Raw genomic sequence first — 23,341 nt, forward strand, 5'->3', positions numbered from 1 at the left:
TGGCTCCAACTCAGCAGCCCAGGCAGATAGTATTGGACTTTGGGAGAGTACAGAAAGAGACAGCCCCAGCGTTTGTGGGGCAGTGAATGCAGTTGCCTGGATACTGGAAGAGCAGCAAGAGCTTTTGGTCCCGGCACCTTTGGTGTGGGAGGAATCCCTGGACGTTCGGAATTGCTGAGCTGGCTCCGGCTCAGCAGCCCAGGCAGATAGTATTGGACTTTGGGAGAGTACAGAAAGAGACAGCCCCAGCGTTTGTGGGGCAGTGAATGCAGTTGCCTGGATACTGGAAGAGCAGCAAGAGCTTTTGGTCCCGGCACCTTTGGTGTGGGAGGAATCCCTGGACGTTCGGAATTGCTGAGCTGGCTCCGGCTCAGCAGCCCAGGCAGATAGTATTGGACTTTGGGAGAGTACAGAAAGAGACAGCCCCAGCGTTTGTGGGGCAGTGAATGCAGTTGCCTGGATACTGGAAGAGCAGCAAGAGCTTTTGGTCCCGGCACCTTTGGTGTGGGAGGAATCCCTGGACGTTCGGAATTGCTGAGCTGGCTCCGGCTCAGCAGCCCAGGCAGAACGTATTGGACTTTGGGAGAGTACAGAAAGAGACAGCCCCAGCGTTTGTGGGGCAGTGAATGCAGTTGCCTGGATACTGGAAGAGCAGCAAGAGCTTTTGGTGCCGGCACCTTTGGTGTGGGAGGAATCCCTGGACGTTCCTTATTGCTAGTCGGCTCCAGCTCAGCGGCCCAGGCAGAACGTATTGGACTTTGGGAGAGTACAGAAAGAGACAGCCCCAGCGTTTGTGGGGCAGTGAATGCAGTTGCCTGGATACTGGAAGAGCAGCAAGAGCTTTTGGTCCTGGCACCTTTGGTGTGGGAGGAATCCCTGGACGTTCGGAATTGCTGAGCTGGCTCCGGCTCAGCAGCCCAGGCAGAACGTATTGGACTTTGGGAGAGTACAGAAAGAGACAGCCCCAGCGTTTGTGGGGCAGTGAATGCAGTTGCCTGGATACTGGAAGAGCAGCAAGAGCTTTTGGTCCTGGCACCTTTGGTGTGGGAGGAATCCCTGGACGTTCGGAATTGCTGAGCTGGCTCCGGCTCAGCAGCCCAGGCAGATAGTATTGGACTTTGGGAGAGTACAGAAAGAGACAGCCCCAGCGTTTGTGGGGCAGTGAATGCAGTTGCCTGGATACTGGAAGAGCAGCAAGAGCTTTTGGTCCTGGCACCTTTGGTGTGGGAGGAATCCCTGGACGTTCGGAATTGCTGAGCTGGCTCCGGCTCAGCAGCCCAGGCAGATAGTATTGGACTTTGGGAGAGTACAGAAAGAGACAGCCCCAGCGTTTGTGGGGCAGTGAATGCAGTTGCCTGGATACTGGAAGAGCAGCAAGAGCTTTTGGTCCCGGCACCTTTGGTGTGGGAGGAATCCCTGGACGTTCGCTATTGCTAGTCGGCTCCGGCTCAGCAGCCCAGGCAGATAGTATTGGACTTTGGGAGAGTACAGAAAGAGACAGCCCCAGCGTTTGTGGGGCAGTGAATGCAGTTGCCTGGATACTGGAAGAGCAGCAAGAGCTTTTGGTGCCGGCACCTTTGGTGTGGGAGGAATCCCTGGACGTTCGGAATTGCTGAGCTGGCTCCGGCTCAGCAGCCCAGGCAGATAGTATTGGACTTTGGGAGAGTACAGAAAGAGACAGCCCCAGCGTTTGTGGGGCAGTGAATGCAGTTGCCTGGATACTGGAAGAGCAGCAAGAGCTTTTGGTCCCGGCACCTTTGGTGTGGGAGGAATCCCTGGACGTTCGGAATTGCTGAGCTGGCTCCGGCTCAGCAGCCCAGGCAGAACGTATTGGACTTTGGGAGAGTACAGAAAGAGACAGCCCCAGCGTTTGTGGGGCAGTGAATGCAGTTGCCTGGATACTGGAAGAGCAGCAAGAGCTTTTGGTCCTGGCACCTTTGGTGTGGGAGGAATCCCTGGACGTTCGGAATTGCTGAGCTGGCTCCGGCTCAGCAGCCCAGGCAGATAGTATTGGACTTTGGGAGAGTACAGAAAGAGACAGCCCCAGCGTTTGTGGGGCAGTGAATGCAGTTGCCTGGATACTGGAAGAGCAGCAAGAGCTTTTGGTCCTGGCACCTTTGGTGTGGGAGGAATCCCTGGACGTTCGGAATTGCTGAGCTGGCTCCGGCTCAGCAGCCCAGGCAGATAGTATTGGACTTTGGGAGAGTACAGAAAGAGACAGCCCCAGCGTTTGTGGGGCAGTGAATGCAGTTGCCTGGATACTGGAAGAGCAGCAAGAGCTTTTGGTGCCGGCACCTTTGGTGTGGGAGGAATCCCTGGACGTTCGGAATTGCTGAGCTGGCTCCGGCTCAGCAGCCCAGGCAGAACGTATTGGACTTTGGGAGAGTACAGAAAGAGACAGCCCCAGCGTTTGTGGGGCAGTGAATGCAGTTGCCTGGATACTGGAAGAGCAGCAAGAGCTTTTGGTGCCGGCACCTTTGGTGTGGGAGGAATCCCTGGACGTTCGGAATTGCTGGTCGGCTCCGGCTCAGCGGCCCAGGCAGAACGTATTGGACTTTGGGAGAGTACAGAAAGAGACAGCCCCAGCGTTTGTGGGGCAGTGAATGCAGTTGCCTGGATACTGGAAGAGCAGCAAGAGCTTTTGGTGCCGGCACCTTTGGTGTGGGAGGAATCCCTGGACGTTCGGAATTGCTGAGCTGGCTCCGGCTCAGCAGCCCAGGCAGATAGTATTGGACTTTGGGAGAGTACAGAAAGAGACAGCCCCAGCGTTTGTGGGGCAGTGAATGCAGTTGCCTGGATACTGGAAGAGCAGCAAGAGCTTTTGGTCCCGGCACCTTTGGTGTGGGAGGAATCCCTGGACGTTCGGAATTGCTGAGCTGGCTCCGGCTCAGCAGCCCAGGCAGATAGTATTGGACTTTGGGAGAGTACAGAAAGAGACAGCCCCAGCGTTTGTGGGGCAGTGAATGCAGTTGCCTGGATACTGGAAGAGCAGCAAGAGCTTTTGGTCCTGGCACCTTTGGTGTGGGAGGAATCCCTGGACGTTCGGAATTGCTGAGCTGGCTCCGGCTCAGCGGCCCAGGCAGATAGTATTGGACTTTGGGAGAGTACAGAAAGAGACAGCCCCAGCGTTTGTGGGGCAGTGAATGCAGTTGCCTGGATACTGGAAGAGCAGCAAGAGCTTTTGGTCCCGGCACCTTTGGTGTGGGAGGAATCCCTGGACGTTCGGAATTGCTGAGCTGGCTCCGGCTCAGCGGCCCAGGCAGATAGTATTGGACTTTGGGAGAGTACAGAAAGAGACAGCCCCAGCGTTTGTGGGGCAGTGAATGCAGTTGCCTGGATACTGGAAGAGCAGCAAGAGCTTTTGGTCCTGGCACCTTTGGTGTGGGAGGAATCCCTGGACGTTCCTTATTTCTAGTCGGATCCGGCTCAGCGGCCCAGGCAGAACGTATTGGACTTTGGGAGAGTACAGAAAGAGACAGCCCCAGCGTTTGTGGGGCAGTGAATGCAGTTGCCTGGATACTGGAAGAGCAGCAAGAGCTTTTGGTGCCGGCACCTTTGGTGTGGGAGGAATCCCTGGACGTTCGGAATTGCTGAGCTGGCTCCGGCTCAGCGGCCCAGGCAGATAGTATTGGACTTTGGGAGAGTACAGAAAGAGACAGCCCCAGCGTTTGTGGGGCAGTGAATGCAGTTGCCTGGATACTGGAAGAGCAGCAAGAGCTTTTGGTCCCGGCACCTTTGGTGTGGGAGGAATCCCTGGACATTTCTTATTGCTATTCGGCTCCGGCTCAGCGGCCCAGGCAGAACGTATTGGACTTTGGGAGAGTACAGAAAGAGACAGCCCCAGCGTTTGTGGGGCAGTGAATGCAGTTGCCTGGATACTGGAAGAGCAGCAAGAGCTTTTGGTGCCGGCACCTTTGGTGTGGGAGGAATCCCTGGACGTTCGGAATTGCTGAGCTGGCTCCGGCTCAGCAGCCCAGGCAGAACGTATTGGACTTTGGGAGAGTACAGAAAGAGACAGCCCCAGCGTTTGTGGGGCAGTGAATGCAGTTGCCTGGATACTGGAAGAGCAGCAAGAGCTTTTGGTCCCGGCACCTTTGGTGTGGGAGGAATCCCTGGACGTTCGGAATTGCTGAGCTGGCTCCGGCTCAGCAGCCCAGGCAGATAGTATTGGACTTTGGGAGAGTACAGAAAGAGACAGCCCCAGCGTTTGTGGGGCAGTGAATGCAGTTGCCTGGATACTGGAAGAGCAGCAAGAGCTTTTGGTCCTGGCACCTTTGGTGTGGGAGGAATCCCTGGACGTTCGGAATTGCTGAGCTGGCTCCGGCTCAGCGGCCCAGGCAGATAGTATTGGACTTTGGGAGAGTACAGAAAGAGACAGCCCCAGCGTTTGTGGGGCAGTGAATGCAGTTGCCTGGATACTGGAAGAGCAGCAAGAGCTTTTGGTCCCGGCACCTTTGGTGTGGGAGGAATCCCTGGACGTTCGGAATTGCTGAGCTGGCTCCGGCTCAGCGGCCCAGGCAGATAGTATTGGACTTTGGGAGAGTACAGAAAGAGACAGCCCCAGCGTTTGTGGGGCAGTGAATGCAGTTGCCTGGATACTGGAAGAGCAGCAAGAGCTTTTGGTCCTGGCACCTTTGGTGTGGGAGGAATCCCTGGACGTTCGGAATTGCTGAGCTGGCTCCGGCTCAGCGGCCCAGGCAGATAGTATTGGACTTTGGGAGAGTACAGAAAGAGACAGCCCCAGCGTTTGTGGGGCAGTGAATGCAGTTGCCTGGATACTGGAAGAGCAGCAAGAGCTTTTGGTGCCGGCACCTTTGGTGTGGGAGGAATCCCTGGACGTTCGGAATTGCTGAGCTGGCTCCGGCTCAGCGGCCCAGGCAGATAGTATTGGACTTTGGGAGAGTACAGAAAGAGACAGCCCCAGCGTTTGTGGGGCAGTGAATGCAGTTGCCTGGATACTGGAAGAGCAGCAAGAGCTTTTGGTCCCGGCACCTTTGGTGTGGGAGGAATCCCTGGACGTTCCTTATTGCTAGTCGGATCCAGCTCAGCGGCCCAGGCAGAACGTATTGGACTTTGGGAGAGTACAGAAAGAGACAGCCCCAGCGTTTGTGGGGCAGTGAATGCAGTTGCCTGGATACTGGAAGAGCAGCAAGAGCTTTTGGTCCCGGCACCTTTGGTGTGGGAGGAATCCCTGGACGTTCGGAATTGCTGAGCTGGCTCCGGCTCAGCGGCCCAGGCAGAACGTATTGGACTTTGGGAGAGTACAGAAAGAGACAGCCCCAGCGTTTGTGGGGCAGTGAATGCAGTTGCCTGGATACTGGAAGAGCAGCAAGAGCTTTTGGTCCCGGCACCTTTCGTGTGGGAGGAATCCCTGGACGTTCGGAATTGCTGAGCTGGCTCCTGCTCAGCGGCCCAGGCAGATAGTATTGGACTTTGGGAGAGTACAGAAAGAGACAGCCCCAGCGTTTGTGGGGCAGTGAATGCAGTTGCCTGGATACTGGAAGAGCAGCAAGAGCTTTTGGTCCTGGCACCTTTGGTGTGGGAGGAATCCCTGGACGTTCGGAATTGCTGAACTGGCACCGGCTCAGCGGCCCAGGCAGAACGTATTGGACTTTGGGAGAGTACAGAAAGAGACAGCCCCAGCGTTTGTGGGGCAGTGAATGCAGTTGCCTGGATACTGGAAGAGCAGCAAGAGCTTTTGGTCCCGGCACCTTTGGTGTGGGAGGAATCCCTGGACGTTCGGAATTGCTGAGTTGGCTCCGGCTCAGCGGCCCAGGCAGATAGTATTGGACTTTGGGAGAGTACAGAAAGAGACAGCCCCAGCGTTTGTGGGGCAGTGAATGCAGTTGCCTGGATACTGGAAGAGCAGCAAGAGCTTTTGGTGCCGGCACCTTTGGTGTGGGAGGAATCCCTGGACGTTCGGAATTGCTGAGCTGGCTCCGGCTCAGCGGCCCAGGCAGATAGTATTGGACTTTGGGAGAGTACAGAAAGAGACAGCCCCAGCGTTTGTGGGGCAGTGAATGCAGTTGCCTGGATACTGGAAGAGCAGCAAGAGCTTTTGGTCCCGGCACCTTTGGTGTGGGAGGAATCCCTGGACGTTCGGAATTGCTGAGCTGGCTCCGGCTCAGCGGCCCAGGCAGAACGTATTGGACTTTGGGAGAGTACAGAAAGAGACAGCCCCAGCGTTTGTGGGGCAGTGAATGCAGTTGCCTGGATACTGGAAGAGCAGCAAGAGCTTTTGGTCCCGGCACCTTTGGTGTGGGAGGAATCCCTGGACGTTCGGAATTGCTGAGCTGGCTCCGGCTCAGCGGCCCAGGCAGATAGTATTGGACTTTGGGAGAGTACAGAAAGAGACAGCCCCAGCGTTTGTGGGGCAGTGAATGCAGTTGCCTGGATACTGGAAGAGCAGCAAGAGCTTTTGGTCCTGGCACCTTTGGTGTGGGAGGAATCCCTGGACGTTCGGAATTGCTGAGCTGGCTCCGGCTCAGCGGCCCAGGCAGATAGTATTGGACTTTGGGAGAGTACAGAAAGAGACAGCCCCAGCGTTTGTGGGGCAGTGAATGCAGTTGCCTGGATACTGGAAGAGCAGCAAGAGCTTTTGGTCCCGGCACCTTTGGTGTGGGAGGAATCCCTGGACGTTCGGAATTGCTGAACTGGCACCGGCTCAGCGGCCCAGGCAGAACGTATTGGACTTTGGGAGAGTACAGAAAGAGACAGCCCCAGCGTTTGTGGGGCAGTGAATGCAGTTGCCTGGATACTGGAAGAGCAGCAAGAGCTTTTGGTGCCGGCACCTTTGGTGTGGGAGGAATCCCTGGACGTTCGCAATTGCTCGTCGGCTCCGGCTCAGCGGCCCAGGCAGAACGTATTGGACTTTGGGAGAGTACAGAAAGAGACAGCCCCAGCGTTTGTGGGGCAGTGAATGCAGTTGCCTGGATACTGGAAGAGCAGCAAGAGCTTTTGGTGCCGGCACCTTTGGTGTGGGAGGAATCCCTGGACGTTCGGAATTGCTGAGCTGGCTCCGGCTCAGCGGCCCAGGCAGATAGTATTGGACTTTGGGAGAGTACAGAAAGAGACAGCCCCAGCGTTTGTGGGGCAGTGAATGCAGTTGCCTGGATACTGGAAGAGCAGCAAGAGCTTTTGGTCCCGGCACCTTTGGTGTGGGAGGAATCCCTGGACGTTCGGAATTGCTGAGCTGGCTCCGGCTCAGCGGCCCAGGCAGATAGTATTGGACTTTGGGAGAGTACAGAAAGAGACAGCCCCAGCGTTTGTGGGGCAGTGAATGCAGTTGCCTGGATACTGGAAGAGCAGCAAGAGCTTTTGGTCCCGGCACCTTTGGTGTGGGAGGAATCCCTGGACGTTCGGAATTGCTGAGCTGGCTCCGGCTCAGCGGCCCAGGCAGATAGTATTGGACTTTGGGAGAGTACAGAAAGAGACAGCCCCAGCGTTTGTGGGGCAGTGAATGCAGTTGCCTGGATACTGGAAGAGCAGCAAGAGCTTTTGGTCCTGGCACCTTTGGTGTGGGAGGAATCCCTGGACGTTCGGAATTGCTGAGCTGGCTCCTGCTCAGCGGCCCAGGCAGATAGTATTGGACTTTGGGAGAGTACAGAAAGAGACAGCCCCAGCGTTTGTGGGGCAGTGAATGCAGTTGCCTGGATACTGGAAGAGCAGCAAGAGCTTTTGGTCCCGGAACCTTCGGTGTGGGCGGAATCCCCGGACGTTCCTTTTTGCTAGTCGGATCCAGCTCAGCGGCCCAGGCAGAACGTATTGGACTTTGGGAGAGTAGAGAAAGAGACAGCCCCAGCGTTTGTGGGGCAGTGAATGCAGTTGCCTGGATACTGGAAGAGCAGCAAGAGCTTTTGGTGCCGGCACCTTTGGTGTGGGAGGAATCCCTGGACGTTCGGAATTGCTGAGCTGGCTCCTGCTCAGCGGCCCAGGCAGATAGTATTGGACTTTGGGAGAGTACAGAAAGAGACAGCCCCAGCGTTTGTGGGGCAGTGAATGCAGTTGCCTGGATACTGGAAGAGCAGCAAGAGCTTTTGGTCCCGGCACCTTTGGTGTGGGAGGAATCCCTGGACGTTCCTTATTGCTAGTCGGATCCAGCTCAGCGGCCCAGGCAGAACGTATTGGACTTTGGGAGAGTACAGAAAGAGACAGCCCCAGCGTTTGTGGGGCAGTGAATGCAGTTGCCTGGATACTGGAAGAGCAGCAAGAGCTTTTGGTGCCGGCACCTTTGGTGTGGGAGGAATCCCTGGACGTTCGGAATTGCTGAGCTGGCTCCGGCTCAGCAGCCCAGGCAGAACGTATTGGACTTTGGGAGAGTACAGAAAGAGACAGCCCCAGCGTTTGTGGGGCAGTGAATGCAGTTGCCTGGATACTGGAAGAGCAGCAAGAGCTTTTGGTCCCGGCACCTTTGGTGTGGGAGGAATCCCTGGACGTTCGGAATTGCTGAGCTGGCTCCGGCTCAGCAGCCCAGGCAGATAGTATTGGACTTTGGGAGAGTACAGAAAGAGACAGCCCCAGCGTTTGTGGGGCAGTGAATGCAGTTGCCTGGATACTGGAAGAGCAGCAAGAGCTTTTGGTCCTGGCACCTTTGGTGTGGGAGGAATCCCTGGACGTTCGGAATTGCTGAGCTGGCTCCGGCTCAGCGGCCCAGGCAGATAGTATTGGACTTTGGGAGAGTACAGAAAGAGACAGCCCCAGCGTTTGTGGGGCAGTGAATGCGGTTGCCTGGATACTGGAAGAGCAGCAAGAGCTTTTGGTCCTGGCACCTTTGGTGTGGGAGGAATCCCTGGACGTTCGGATTTGCTGAGTTGGCTCCTGCTCAGCGGCCCAGGCAGATAGTATTGGACTTTGGGAGAGTACAGAAAGAGACAGCCCCAGCGTTTGTGGGGCAGTGAATGCAGTTGCCTGGATACTGGAAGAGCAGCAAGAGCTTTTGGTCCCGGCACCTTTGGTGTGGGAGGAATCCCTGGACGTTCCTTATTTCTAGTCGGATCCAGCTCAGCGGCCCAGGCAGAACGTATTGGACTTTGGGAGAGTACAGAAAGAGACAGCCCCAGCGTTTGTGGGGCAGTGAATGCAGTTGCCTGGATACTGGAAGAGCAGCAAGAGCTTTTGGTGCCGGCACCTTTGGTGTGGGAGGAATCCCTGGACGTTCGGAATTGCTGAGCTGGCTCCGGCTCAGCGGCCCAGGCAGATAGTATTGGACTTTGGGAGAGTACAGAAAGAGACAGCCCCAGCGTTTGTGGGGCAGTGAATGCAGTTGCCTGGATACTGGAAGAGCAGCAAGAGCTTTTGGTGCCGGCACCTTTGGTGTGGGAGGAATCCCTGGACGTTCGGAATTGCTGAGCTGGCTCCGGCTCAGCGGCCCAGGCAGATAGTATTGGACTTTGGGAGAGTACAGAAAGAGACAGCCCCAGCGTTTGTGGGGCAGTGAATGCAGTTGCCTGGATACTGGAAGAGCAGCAAGAGCTTTTTGTCCTGGCACCTTTGGTGTGGGAGGAATCCCTGGACGTTCGGATTTGCTGAGTTGGCTCCTGCTCGGCGGCCCAAGCAGATAGTATTGGACTTTGGGAGAGTACAGAAAGAGACAGCCCCAGCGTTTGTGGGGCAGTGAATGCGGTTGCCTGGATACTGGAAGAGCAGCAAGAGCTTTTGGTCCTGGCACCTTTGGTGTGGGAGGAATCCCTGGACGTTCCTTATTTCTAGTCGGATCCAGCTCAGCGGCCCAGGCAGAACGTATTGGACTTTGGGAGAGTACAGAAAGAGACAGCCCCAGCGTTTGTGGGGCAGTGAATGCAGTTGCCTGGATACTGGAAGAGCAGCAAGAGCTTTTGGTGCCGGCACCTTTGGTGTGGGAGGAATCCCTGGACGTTCGGAATTGCTGAGCTGGCTCCGGCTCAGCAGCCCAGGCAGATAGTATTGGACTTTGGGAGAGTACAGAAAGAGACAGCCCCAGCGTTTGTGGGGCAGTGAATGCAGTTGCCTGGATACTGGAAGAGCAGCAAGAGCTTTTGGTCCCGGCACCTTTGGTGTGGGAGGAATCCCTGGACGTTCCTTATTGCTAGTCGGATCCAGCTCAGCGGCCCAGGCAGAACGTATTGGACTTTGGGAGAGTACAGAAAGAGACAGCCCCAGCGTTTGTGGGGCAGTGAATGCAGTTGCCTGGATACTGGAAGAGCAGCAAGAGCTTTTGGTGCCGGCACCTTTGGTGTGGGAGGAATCCCTGGACGTTCGGAATTGCTGAGCTGGCTCCGGCTCAGCAGCCCAGGCAGATAGTATTGGACTTTGGGAGAGTACAGAAAGAGACAGCCCCAGCGTTTGTGGGGCAGTGAATGCAGTTGCCTGGATACTGGAAGAGCAGCAAGAGCTTTTGGTCCCGGCACCTTTCGTGTGGGAGGAATCCCTGGACGTTCGGAATTGCTGAGCTGGCTCCTGCTCAGCGGCCCAGGCAGATAGTATTGGACTTTGGGAGAGTACAGAAAGAGACAGCCCCAGCGTTTGTGGGGCAGTGAATGCAGTTGCCTGGATACTGGAAGAGCAGCAAGAGCTTTTGGTGCCAGCACCTTTGGTGTGGGAGGAATCCCTGGACGTTCAGAATTGCTGAGCTGGCACCGGCTCAGCGGCCCAGGCAGATAGTATTGGACTTTGGGAGAGTACAGAAAGAGACAGCCCCAGCGTTTGTGGGGCAGTGAATGCAGTTGCCTGGATACTGGAAGAGCAGCAAGAGCTTTTGGTCCTGGCACCTTTGGTGTGGGAGGAATCCCTGGACGTTCGGAATTGCTGAGCTGGCTCCGGCTCAGCAGCCCAGGCAGATAGTATTGGACTTTGGGAGAGTACAGAAAGAGACAGCCCCAGCGTTTGTGGGGCAGTGAATGCAGTTGCCTGGATACTGGAAGAGCAGCAAGAGCTTTTGGTTTGGGCACCTTCGGTGTGGGCGGAATCCCTGGACGTTCCTTTTTGCTAGGCGGATCCAGCTCAGCGGCCCAGGCAGAACGTATTGGACTTTGGGAGAGTACAGAAAGAGACAGCCCCAGCGTTTGTGGGGCAGTGAATGCAGTTGCCTGGATACTGGAAGAGCAGCAAGAGCTTTTGGTGCCGGCACCTTTGGTGTGGGAGGAATCCCTGGACGTTCGGAATTGCTGAGCTGGCTCCGGCTCAGCGGCCCAGGCAGAACGTATTGGACTTTGGGAGAGTACAGAAAGAGACAGCCCCAGCGTTTGTGGGGCAGTGAATGCAGTTGCCTGGATACTGGAAGAGCAGCAAGAGCTTTTGGTCCCGGCACCTTTGGTGTGGGAGGAATCCCTGGACGTTCGGAATTGCTGAGCTGGCTCCGGCTCAGCGGCCCAGGCAGATAGTATTGGACTTTGGGAGAGTACAGAAAGAGACAGCCCCAGCGTTTGTGGGGCAGTGAATGCAGTTGCCTGGATACTGGAAGAGCAGCAAGAGCTTTTGGTCCTGGCACCTTTGGTGTGGGAGGAATCCCTGGACGTTCGGAATTGCTGAACTGGCACCGGCTCAGCGGCCCAGGCAGAACGTATTGGACTTTGGGAGAGTACAGAAAGAGACAGCCCCAGCGTTTGTGGGGCAGTGAATGCAGTTGCCTGGATACTGGAAGAGCAGCAAGAGCTTTTGGTCCCGGCACCTTTGGTGTGGGAGGAATCCCTGGACGTTCGGATTTGCTGAGTTGGCTCCGGCTCAGCGGCCCAGGCAGATAGTATTGGACTTTGGGAGAGTACAGAAAGAGACAGCCCCAGCGTTTGTGGGGCAGTGAATGCAGTTGCCTGGATACTGGAAGAGCAGCAAGAGCTTTTGGTCCTGGCACCTTTGGTGTGGGAGGAATCCCTGGACGTTCCTTTTTGCTAGGCGGATCCAGCTCAGCGGCCCAGGCAGAACGTATTGGACTTTGGGAGAGTACAGAAAGAGACAGCCCCAGCGTTTGTGGGGCAGTGAATGCAGTTGCCTGGATACTGGAAGAGCAGCAAGAGCTTTTGGTGCCGGCACCTTTGGTGTGGGAGGAATCCCTGGACGTTCGGAATTGCTGAGCTGGCTCCGGCTCAGCGGCCCAGGCAGATAGTATTGGACTTTGGGAGAGTACAGAAAGAGACAGCCCCAGCGTTTGTGGGGCAGTGAATGCAGTTGCCTGGATACTGGAAGAGCAGCAAGAGCTTTTGGTGCCGGCACCTTTGGTGTGGGAGGAATCCCTGGACGTTCGCTATAGCTACTCGGATCCGGCTCAGCGGCCCAGGCAGAACGTATTGGACTTTGGGAGAGTACAGAAAGAGACAGCCCCAGCGTTTGTGGGGCAGTGAATGCAGTTGCCTGGATACTGGAAGAGCAGCAAGAGCTTTTGGTCCCGGCACCTTTGGTGTGGGAGGAATCCCTGGACGTTCGGAATTGCTGAGTTGGCTCCGGCTCAGCGGCCCAGGCAGATAGTATTGGACTTTGGGAGAGTACAGAAAGAGACAGCCCCAGCGTTTGTGGGGCAGTGAATGCAGTTGCCTGGATACTGGAAGAGCAGCAAGAGCTTTTGGTGCCGGCACCTTTGGTGTGGGAGGAATCCCTGGACGTTCGGAATTGCTGAGCTGGCTCCGGCTCAGCAGCCCAGGCAGATAGTATTGGACTTTGGGAGAGTACAGAAAGAGACAGCCCCAGCGTTTGTGGGGCAGTGAATGCAGTTGCCTGGATACTGGAAGAGCAGCAAGAGCTTTTGGTCCTGGCACCTTTGGTGTGGGAGGAATCCCTGGACGTTCGGAATTGCTGAGCTGGCTCCGGCTCAGCGGCCCAGGCAGATAGTATTGGACTTTGGGAGAGTACAGAAAGAGACAGCCCCAGCGTTTGTGGGGCAGTGAATGCAGTTGCCTGGATACTGGAAGAGCAGCAAGAGCTTTTGGTCCTGGCACCTTTGGTGTGGGAGGAATCCCTGGACGTTCGGAATTGCTGAGCTGGCTCCGGCTCAGCGGCCCAGGCAGATAGTATTGGACTTTGGGAGAGTACAGAAAGAGACAGCCCCAGCGTTTGTGGGGCAGTGAATGCAGTTGCCTGGATACTGGAAGAGCAGCAAGAGCTTTTGGTCCCGGAACCTTCGGTGTGGGCGGAATCCCCGGACGTTCCTTTTTGCTAGTCGGATCCAGCTCAGCGGCCCAGGCAGAACGTATTGGACTTTGGGAGAGTAGAGAAAGAGACAGCCCCAGCGTTTGTGGGGCAGTGAATGCAGTTGCCTGGATACTGGAAGAGCAGCAAGAGCTTTTGGTGCCGGCACCTTTGGTGTGGGAGGAATCCCTGGACGTTCGGAATTGCTGAGCTGGCTCCTGCTCAGCGGCCCAGGCAGATAGTATTGGACTTTGGGAGAGTACAGAAAGAGACAGCCCCAGCGTTTGTGGGGCAGTGAATGCAGTTGCCTGGATACTGGAAGAGCAGCAAGAGCTTTTGGTCCCGGCACCTTTGGTGTGGGAGGAATCCCTGGACGTTCCTTATTGCTAGTCGGATCCAGCTCAGCGGCCCAGGCAGAACGTATTGGACTTTGGGAGAGTACAGAAAGAGACAGCCCCAGCGTTTGTGGGGCAGTGAATGCAGTTGCCTGGATACTGGAAGAGCAGCAAGAGCTTTTGGTGCCGGCACCTTTGGTGTGGGAGGAATCCCTGGACGTTCGGAATTGCTGAGCTGGCTCCGGCTCAGCAGCCCAGGCAGAACGTATTGGACTTTGGGAGAGTACAGAAAGAGACAGCCCCAGCGTTTGTGGGGCAGTGAATGCAGTTGCCTGGATACTGGAAGAGCAGCAAGAGCTTTTGGTCCCGGCACCTTTGGTGTGGGAGGAATCCCTGGACGTTCGGAATTGCTGAGCTGGCTCCGGCTCAGCAGCCCAGGCAGATAGTATTGGACTTTGGGAGAGTACAGAAAGAGACAGCCCCAGCGTTTGTGGGGCAGTGAATGCAGTTGCCTGGATACTGGAAGAGCAGCAAGAGCTTTTGGTCCTGGCACCTTTGGTGTGGGAGGAATCCCTGGACGTTCGGAATTGCTGAGCTGGCTCCGGCTCAGCGGCCCAGGCAGATAGTATTGGACTTTGGGAGAGTACAGAAAGAGACAGCCCCAGCGTTTGTGGGGCAGTGAATGCAGTTGCCTGGATACTGGAAGAGCAGCAAGAGCTTTTGGTGCCGGCACCTTTGGTGTGGGAGGAATCCCTGGACGTTCGGAATTGCTGAGCTGGCTCCGGCTCAGCGGCCCAGGCAGATAGTATTGGACTTTGGGAGAGTACAGAAAGAGACAGCCCCAGCGTTTGTGGGGCAGTGAATGCAGTTGCCTGGATACTGGAAGAGCAGCAAGAGCTTTTGGTCCCGGCACCTTTGGTGTGGGAGGAATCCCTGGACGTTCGGAATTGCTGAGCTGGCTCCGGCTCAGCAGCCCAGGCAGATAGTATTGGACTTTGGGAGAGTACAGAAAGAGACAGCCCCAGCGTTTGTGGGGCAGTGAATGCAGTTGCCTGGATACTGGAAGAGCAGCAAGAGCTTTTGGTGCCGGCACCTTTGGTGTGGGAGGAATCCCTGGACGTTCGGAATTGCTGAGCTGGCTCCGGCTCAGCGGCCCAGGCAGATAGTATTGGACTTTGGGAGAGTACAGAAAGAGACAGCCCCAGCGTTTGTGGGGCAGTGAATGCAGTTGCCTGGATACTGGAAGAGCAGCAAGAGCTTTTGGTCCTGGCACCTTTGGTGTGGGAGGAATCCCTGGACGTTCGGAATTGCTGAGCTGGCTCCGGCTCAGCAGCCCAGGCAGAACGTATTGGACTTTGGGAGAGTACAGAAAGAGACAGCCCCAGCGTTTGTGGGGCAGTGAATGCAGTTGCCTGGATACTGGAAGAGCAGCAAGAGCTTTTGGTGCCGGCACCTTTGGTGTGGGAGGAATCCCTGGACGTTCGGAATTGCTGAGCTGGCTCCGGCTCAGCAGCCCAGGCAGATAGTATTGGACTTTGGGAGAGTACAGAAAGAGACAGCCCCAGCGTTTGTGGGGCAGTGAATGCAGTTGCCTGGATACTGGAAGAGCAGCAAGAGCTTTTGGTCCTGGCACCTTTGGTGTGGGAGGAATCCCTGGACGTTCGGAATTGCTGAGCTGGCTCCTGCTCAGCGGCCCAGGCAGATAGTATTGGACTTTGGGAGAGTACAGAAAGAGACAGCCCCAGCGTTTGTGGGGCAGTGAATGCAGTTGCCTGGATACTGGAAGAGCAGCAAGAGCTTTTGGTCCCGGAACCTTCGGTGTGGGCGGAATCCCCGGACGTTCCTTTTTGCTAGTCGGATCCAGCTCAGCGGCCCAGGCAGAACGTATTGGACTTTGGGAGAGTAGAGAAAGAGACAGCCCCAGCGTTTGTGGGGCAGTGAATGCAGTTGCCTGGATACTGGAAGAGCAGCAAGAGCTTTTGGTGCCGGCACCTTTGGTGTGGGAGGAATCCCTGGACGTTCGGAATTGCTGAGCTGGCTCCGGCTCAGCAGCCCAGGCAGATAGTATTGGACTTTGGGAGAGTACAGAAAGAGACAGCCCCAGCGTTTGTGGGGCAGTGAATGCAGTTGCCTGGATACTGGAAGAGCAGCAAGAGCTTTTGGTCCCGGCACCTTTGGTGTGGGAGGAATCCCTGGACGTTCCTTATTGCTAGTCGGATCCAGCTCAGCGGCCCAGGCAGAACGTATTGGACTTTGGGAGAGTACAGAAAGAGACAGCCCCAGCGTTTGTGGGGCAGTGAATGCAGTTGCCTGGATACTGGAAGAGCAGCAAGAGCTTTTGGTGCCGGCACCTTTGGTGTGGGAGGAATCCCTGGACGTTCGGAATTGCTGAGCTGGCTCCGGCTCAGCAGCCCAGGCAGAACGTATTGGACTTTGGGAGAGTACAGAAAGAGACAGCCCCAGCGTTTGTGGGGCAGTGAATGCAGTTGCCTGGATACTGGAAGAGCAGCAAGAGCTTTTGGTGCCGGCACCTTTGGTGTGGGAGGAATCCCTGGACGTTCGGAATTGCTGAGCTGGCTCCGGCTCAGCAGCCCAGGCAGATAGTATTGGACTTTGGGAGAGTACAGAAAGAGACAGCCCCAGCGTTTGTGGGGCAGTGAATGCAGTTGCCTGGATACTGGAAGAGCAGCAAGAGCTTTTGGTCCCGGCACCTTTGGTGTGGGAGGAATCCCTGGACGTTCGGAATTGCTGAGCTGGCTCCGGCTCAGCGGCCCAGGCAGATAGTATTGGACTTTGGGAGAGTACAGAAAGAGACAGCCCCAGCGTTTGTGGGGCAGTGAATGCAGTTGCCTGGATACTGGAAGAGCAGCAAGAGCTTTTGGTCCCGGCACCTTTGGTGTGGGAGGAATCCCTGGACGTTCGGAATTGCTGAGCTGGCTCCGGCTCAGCAGCCCAGGCAGATAGTATTGGACTTTGGGAGAGTACAGAAAGAGACAGCCCCAGCGTTTGTGGGGCAGTGAATGCAGTTGCCTGGATACTGGAAGAGCAGCAAGAGCTTTTGGTCCTGGCACCTTTGGTGTGGGAGGAATCCCTGGACGTTCGGAATTGCTGAGCTGGCTCCGGCTCAGCAGCCCAGGCAGAACGTATTGGACTTTGGGAGAGTACAGAAAGAGACAGCCCCAGCGTTTGTGGGGCAGTGAATGCAGTTGCCTGGATACTGGAAGAGCAGCAAGAGCTTTTGGTCCCGGCACCTTTGGTGTGGGAGGAATCCCTGGACGTTCCTTATTGCTAGTCGGATCCAGCTCAGCGGCCCAGGCAGAACGTATTGGACTTTGGGAGAGTACAGAAAGAGACAGCCCCAGCGTTTGTGGGGCAGTGAATGCAGTTGCCTGGATACTGGAAGAGCAGCAAGAGCTTTTGGTGCCGGCACCTTTGGTGTGGGAGGAATCCCTGGACGTTCGGAATTGCTGAGCTGGCTCCGGCTCAGCAGCCCAGGCAGATAGTATTGGACTTTGGGAGAGTACAGAAAGAGACAGCCCCAGCGTTTGTGGGGCAGTGAATGCAGTTGCCTGGATACTGGAAGAGCAGCAAGAGCTTTTGGTCCCGGCACCTTTGGTGTGGGAGGAATCCCTGGACGTTCGGAATTTCTGAGCTGGCTCCGGCTCAGCAGCCCAGGCAGATAGTATTGGACTTTGGGAGAGTACAGAAAGAGACAGCCCCAGCGTTTGTGGGGCAGTGAATGCAGTTGCCTGGATACTGGAAGAGCAGCAAGAGCTTTTGGTTTGGGCACCTTCGGTGTGGGCGGAATCCCTGGACGTTCCTTTTTGCTAGGCGGATCCAGCTCAGCGGCCCAGGCAGAACGTATTGGACTTTGGGAGAGTAGAGAAAGAGACAGCCCCAGCGTTTGTGGGGCAGTGAATGCAGTTGCCTGGATACTGGAAGAGCAGCAAGAGCTTTTGGTGCCGGCACCTTTGGTGTGGGAGGAATCCCTGGACGTTCGGAATTGCTGAGCTGGCTCCGACTCAGCAGCCCAGGCAGAGAGTATTGGACTTTGGGAGAGTACAGAAAGAGACAGCCCCAGCGTTTGTGGGGCAGTGAATGCAGTTGCCTGGATACTGGAAGAGCAGCAAGAGCTTTTGGTCCCGGCACCTTTGGTGTGGGAGGAATCTCCGGACGTTCGTTATTGCTAGTTGGCTCCGGCTCAGCAGCCCAGGCAGAACATATTGGACTTTGGGAGAGTACAGAAAGAGACATCCCCAGCGTTTGTGGGGCAGTGAATGCAGTAGCCTGAATACTGGAAGAGCAGCAAGAGCTTTTGGTGCCGGCACCTTTGGTGTGGGAGGAATCCCTGGACGTTCGGAATTGCTGAGCTGGCTCCGGCTCAGCGGCCCAGGCAGATAGTATTGGACTTTGGGAGAGTACAGAAAGAGACAGCCCCAGCGTTTGTGGGGCAGTGAATGCAGTTGCCTGGATACTGGAAGAGCAGCAAGAGCTTTTGGTCCTGGCACCTTTGGTGTGGGAGGAATCCCTGGACGTTCGGAATTGCTGAGCTGGCTCCGGCTCAGCAGCCCAGGCAGATAGTATTGGACTTTGGGAGAGTACAGAAAGAGACAGCCCCAGCGTTTGTGGGGCAGTGAATGCAGTTGCCTGGATACTGGAAGAGCAGCAAGAGCTTTTGGTCCTGGCACCTTTGGTGTGGGAGGAATCCCTGGACGTTCGGAATTGCTGAGCTGGCTCCGGCTCAGCGGCCCAGGCAGATAGTATTGGACTTTGGGAGAGTACAGAAAGAGACAGCCCCAGCGTTTGTGGGGCAGTGAATGCAGTTGCCTGGATACTGGAAGAGCAGCAAGAGCTTTTGGTCCTGGCACCTTTGGTGTGGGAGGAATCCCTGGACGTTCGGAATTGCTGAGCTGGCTCCGGCTCAGCAGCCCAGGCAGATAGTATTGGACTTTGGGAGAGTACAGAAAGAGACAGCCCCAGCGTTTGTGGGGCAGTGAATGCAGTTGCCTGGATACTGGAAGAGCAGCAAGAGCTTTTGGTTTGGGCACCTTCGGTGTGGGCGGAATCCCTGGACGTTCCTTTTTGCTAGGCGGATCCAGCTCAGCGGCCCAGGCAGAACGTATTGGACTTTGGGAGAGTAGAGAAAGAGACAGCCCCAGCGTTTGTGGGGCAGTGAATGCAGTTGCCTGGATACTGGAAGAGCAGCAAGAGCTTTTGGTGCCGGCACCTTTGGTGTGGGAGGAATCCCTGGACGTTCGGAATTGCTGAGCTGGCTCCGGCTCAGCAGCCCAGGCAGATAGTATTGGACTTTGGGAGAGTACAGAAAGAGACAGCCCCAGCGTTTGTGGGGCAGTGAATGCAGTTGCCTGGATACTGGAAGAGCAGCAAGAGCTTTTGGTCCCGGCACCTTTGGTGTGGGAGGAATCCCTGGACGTTCCTTATTGCTAGTCGGATCCAGCTCAGCGGCCCAGGCAGAACGTATTGGACTTTGGGAGAGTACAGAAAGAGACAGCCCCAGCGTTTGTGGGGCAGTGAATGCAGTTGCCTGGATACTGGAAGAGCAGCAAGAGCTTTTGGTCCCGGCACCTTTGGTGTGGGAGGAATCCCTGGACGTTCGGAATTGCTGAGCTGGCTCCGGCTCAGCAGCCCAGGCAGAACGTATTGGACTTTGGGAGAGTACAGAAAGAGACAGCCCCAGCGTTTGTGGGGCAGTGAATGCAGTTGCCTGGATACTGGAAGAGCAGCAAGAGCTTTTGGTCCTGGCACCTTTGGTGTGGGAGGAATCCCTGGACGTTCGGAATTGCTGAGCTGGCTCCGGCTCAGCAGCCCAGGCAGATAGTATTGGACTTTGGGAGAGTACAGAAAGAGACAGCCCCAGCGTTTGTGGGGCAGTGAATGCAGTTGCCTGGATACTGGAAGAGCAGCAAGAGCTTTTGGTCCTGGCACCTTTGGTGTGGGAGGAATCCCTGGACGTTCGGAATTGCTGAGCTGGCTCCGGCTCAGCAGCCCAGGCAGATAGTATTGGACTTTGGGAGAGTACAGAAAGAGACAGCCCCAGCGTTTGTGGGGCAGTGAATGCAGTTGCCTGGATACTGGAAGAGCAGCAAGAGCTTTTGGTCCCGGCACCTTTGGTGTGGGAGGAATCCCTGGACGTTCGGAATTGCTGAGCTGGCTCCTGCTCAGCGGCCCAGGCAGATAGTATTGGACTTTGGGAGAGTACAGAAAGAGACAGCCCCAGCGTTTGTGGGGCAGTGAATGCAGTTGCCTGGATACTGGAAGAGCAGCAAGAGCTTTTGGTCCCGGAACCTTTGGTGTGGGCGGAATCCCCGGACGTTCCTTATTGCTAGTCGGATCCAGCTCAGCGGCCCAGGCAGAACGTATTGGACTTTGGGAGAGTACAGAAAGAGACAGCCCCAGCGTTTGTGGGGCAGTGAATGCAGTTGCCTGGATACTGGAAGAGCAGCAAGAGCTTTTGGTGCCGGCACCTTTGGTGTGGGAGGAATCCCTGGACGTTCGGAATTGCTGAGCTGGCTCCGGCTCAGCAGCCCAGGCAGAACGTATTGGACTTTGGGAGAGTACAGAAAGAGACAGCCCCAGCGTTTGTGGGGCAGTGAATGCAGTTGCCTGGATACTGGAAGAGCAGCAAGAGCTTTTGGTCCCGGCACCTTTGGTGTGGGAGGAATCCCTGGACGTTCGGAATTGCTGAGCTGGCTCCGGCTCAGCAGCCCAGGCAGATAGTATTGGACTTTGGGAGAGTACAGAAAGAGACAGCCCCAGCGTTTGTGGGGCAGTGAATGCAGTTGCCTGGATACTGGAAGAGCAGCAAGAGCTTTTGGTCCTGGCACCTTTGGTGTGGGAGGAATCCCTGGACGTTCGGAATTGCTGAGCTGGCTCCGGCTCAGCAGCCCAGGCAGAACGTATTGGACTTTGGGAGAGTACAGAAAGAGACAGCCCCAGCGTTTGTGGGGCAGTGAATGCAGTTGCCTGGATACTGGAAGAGCAGCAAGAGCTTTTGGTCCCGGCACCTTTGGTGTGGGAGGAATCCCTGGACGTTCGGAATTGCTGGTCGGCTCCGGCTCAGCGGCCCAGGCAGAACGTATTGGACTTTGGGAGAGTACAGAAAGAGACAGCCCCAGCGTTTGTGGGGCAGTGAATGCAGTTGCCTGGATACTGGAAGAGCAGCAAGAGCTTTTGGTGCCGGCACCTTTGGTGTGGGAGGAATCCCTGGACGTTCGGAATTGCTGAGCTGGCTCCGGCTCAGCAGCCCAGGCAGATAGTATTGGACTTTGGGAGAGTACAGAAAGAGACAGCCCCAGCGTTTGTGGGGCAGTGAATGCAGTTGCCTGGATACTGGAAGAGCAGCAAGAGCTTTTGGTCCCGGCACCTTTGGTGTGGGAGGAATCCCTGGACGTTCGGAATTGCTGAGCTGGCTCCGGCTCAGCAGCCCAGGCAGAACGTATTGGACTTTGGGAGAGTACAGAAAGAGACAGCCCCAGCGTTTGTGGGGCAGTGAATGCAGTTGCCTGGATACTGGAAGAGCAGCAAGAGCTTTTGGTCCCGGCACCTTTGGTGTGGGAGGAATCCCTGGACGTTCGGAATTGCTGAGCTGGCTCCGGCTCAGCAGCCCAGGCAGATAGTATTGGACTTTGGGAGAGTACAGAAAGAGACAGCCCCAGCGTTTGTGGGGCAGTGAATGCAGTTGCCTGGATACTGGAAGAGCAGCAAGAGCTTTTGGTCCCGGCACCTTTGGTGTGGGAGGAATCCCTGGACGTTCGGAATTGCTGAGCTGGCTCCGGCTCAGCGGCCCAGGCAGATAGTATTGGACTTTGGGAGAGTACAGAAAGAGACAGCCCCAGCGTTTGTGGGGCAGTGAATGCAGTTGCCTGGATACTGGAAGAGCAGCAAGAGCTTTTGGTCCCGGCACCTTTGGTGTGGGAGGAATCCCTGGACGTTCGGAATTGCTGAGCTGGCTCCGGCTCAGCAGCCCAGGCAGATAGTATTGGACTTTGGGAGAGTACAGAAAGAGACAGCCCCAGCGTTTGTGGGGCAGTGAATGCAGTTGCCTGGATACTGGAAGAGCAGCAAGAGCTTTTTGTCCTGGCACCTTTGGTGTGGGAGGAATCCCTGGACGTTCGGAATTGCTGGTCGGCTCCGGCTCAGCGGCCCAGGCAGAACGTATTGGACTTTGGGAGAGTACAGAAAGAGACAGCCCCAGCGTTTGTGGGGCAGTGAATGCAGTTGCCTGGATACTGGAAGAGCAGCAAGAGCTTTTGGTGCCGGCACCTTTGGTGTGGGAGGAATCCCTGGACGTTCGGAATTGCTGGTCGGCTCCGGCTCAGCGGCCCAGGCAGATAGTATTGGACTTTGGGAGAGTACAGAAAGAGACAGCCCCAGCGTTTGTGGGGCAGTGAATGCAGTTGCCTGGATACTGGAAGAGCAGCAAGAGCTTTTGGTCCCGGCACCTTTGGTGTGGGAGGAATCCCTGGACGTTCGGAATTGCTGAGCTGGCTCCTGCTCAGCGGCCCAGGCAGATAGTATTGGACTTTGGGAGAGTACAGAAAGAGACAGCCCCAGCGTTTGTGGGGCAGTGAATGCAGTTGCCTGGATACTGGAAGAGCAGCAAGAGCTTTTGGTCCCGGAACCTTCGGTGTGGGCGGAATCCCCGGACGTTCCTTATTGCTAGTCGGATCCAGCTCAGCGGCCCAGGCAGAACGTATTGGACTTTGGGAGAGTACAGAAAGAGACAGCCCCAGCGTTTGTGGGGCAGTGAATGCAGTTGCCTGGATACTGGAAGAGCAGCAAGAGCTTTTGGTGCCGGCACCTTTGGTGTGGGAGGAATCCCTGGACGTTCGGAATTGCTGAGCTGGCTCCGGCTCAGCAGCCCAGGCAGAACGTATTGGACTTTGGGAGAGTACAGAAAGAGACAGCCCCAGCGTTTGTGGGGCAGTGAATGCAGTTGCCTGGATACTGGAAGAGCAGCAAGAGCTTTTGGTCCCGGCACCTTTGGTGTGGGAGGAATCCCTGGACGTTCGGAATTGCTGAGCTGGCTCCGGCTCAGCAGCCCAGGCAGATAGTATTGGACTTTGGGAGAGTACAGAAAGAGACAGCCCCAGCGTTTGTGGGGCAGTGAATGCAGTTGCCTGGATACTGGAAGAGCAGCAAGAGCTTTTGGTCCCGGCACCTTTGGTGTGGGAGGAATCCCTGGACGTTCGGAATTGCTGAGCTGGCTCCGGCTCAGCGGCCCAGGCAGATAGTATTGGACTTTGGGAGAGTACAGAAAGAGACAGCCCCAGCGTTTGTGGGGCAGTGAATGCAGTTGCCTGGATACTGGAAGAGCAGCAAGAGCTTTTGGTGCCGGCACCTTTGGTGTGGGAGGAATCCCTGGACGTTCGGAATTGCTGAGCTGGCTCCGGCTCAGCAGCCCAGGCAGATAGTATTGGACTTTGGGAGAGTACAGAAAGAGACAGCCCCAGCGTTTGTGGGGCAGTGAATGCAGTTGCCTGGATACTGGAAGAGCAGCAAGAGCTTTTGGTCCTGGCACCTTTGGTGTGGGAGGAATCCCTGGACGTTCGGAATTGCTGAGCTGGCTCCGGCTCAGCAGCCCAGGCAGATAGTATTGGACTTTGGGAGAGTACAGAAAGAGACAGCCCCAGCGTTTGTGGGGCAGTGAATGCAGTTGCCTGGATACTGGAAGAGCAGCAAGAGCTTTTGGTTTGGGCACCTTCGGTGTGGGCGGAATCCCTGGACGTTCCTTTTTGCTAGGCGGATCCAGCTCAGCGGCCCAGGCAGAACGTATTGGACTTTGGGAGAGTAGAGAAAGAGACAGCCCCAGCGTTTGTGGGGCAGTGAATGCAGTTGCCTGGATACTGGAAGAGCAGCAAGAGCTTTTGGTGCCGGCACCTTTGGTGTGGGAG

The sequence above is a fragment of the Nipponia nippon genome, unplaced genomic scaffold (assembly GCF_047370975.1).
Source record: "Nipponia nippon isolate SJK-2023a ecotype South Korea unplaced genomic scaffold, ASM4737097v1 scaffold_83, whole genome shotgun sequence".
Lineage (NCBI taxonomy): Eukaryota > Metazoa > Chordata > Aves > Pelecaniformes > Threskiornithidae > Nipponia > Nipponia nippon.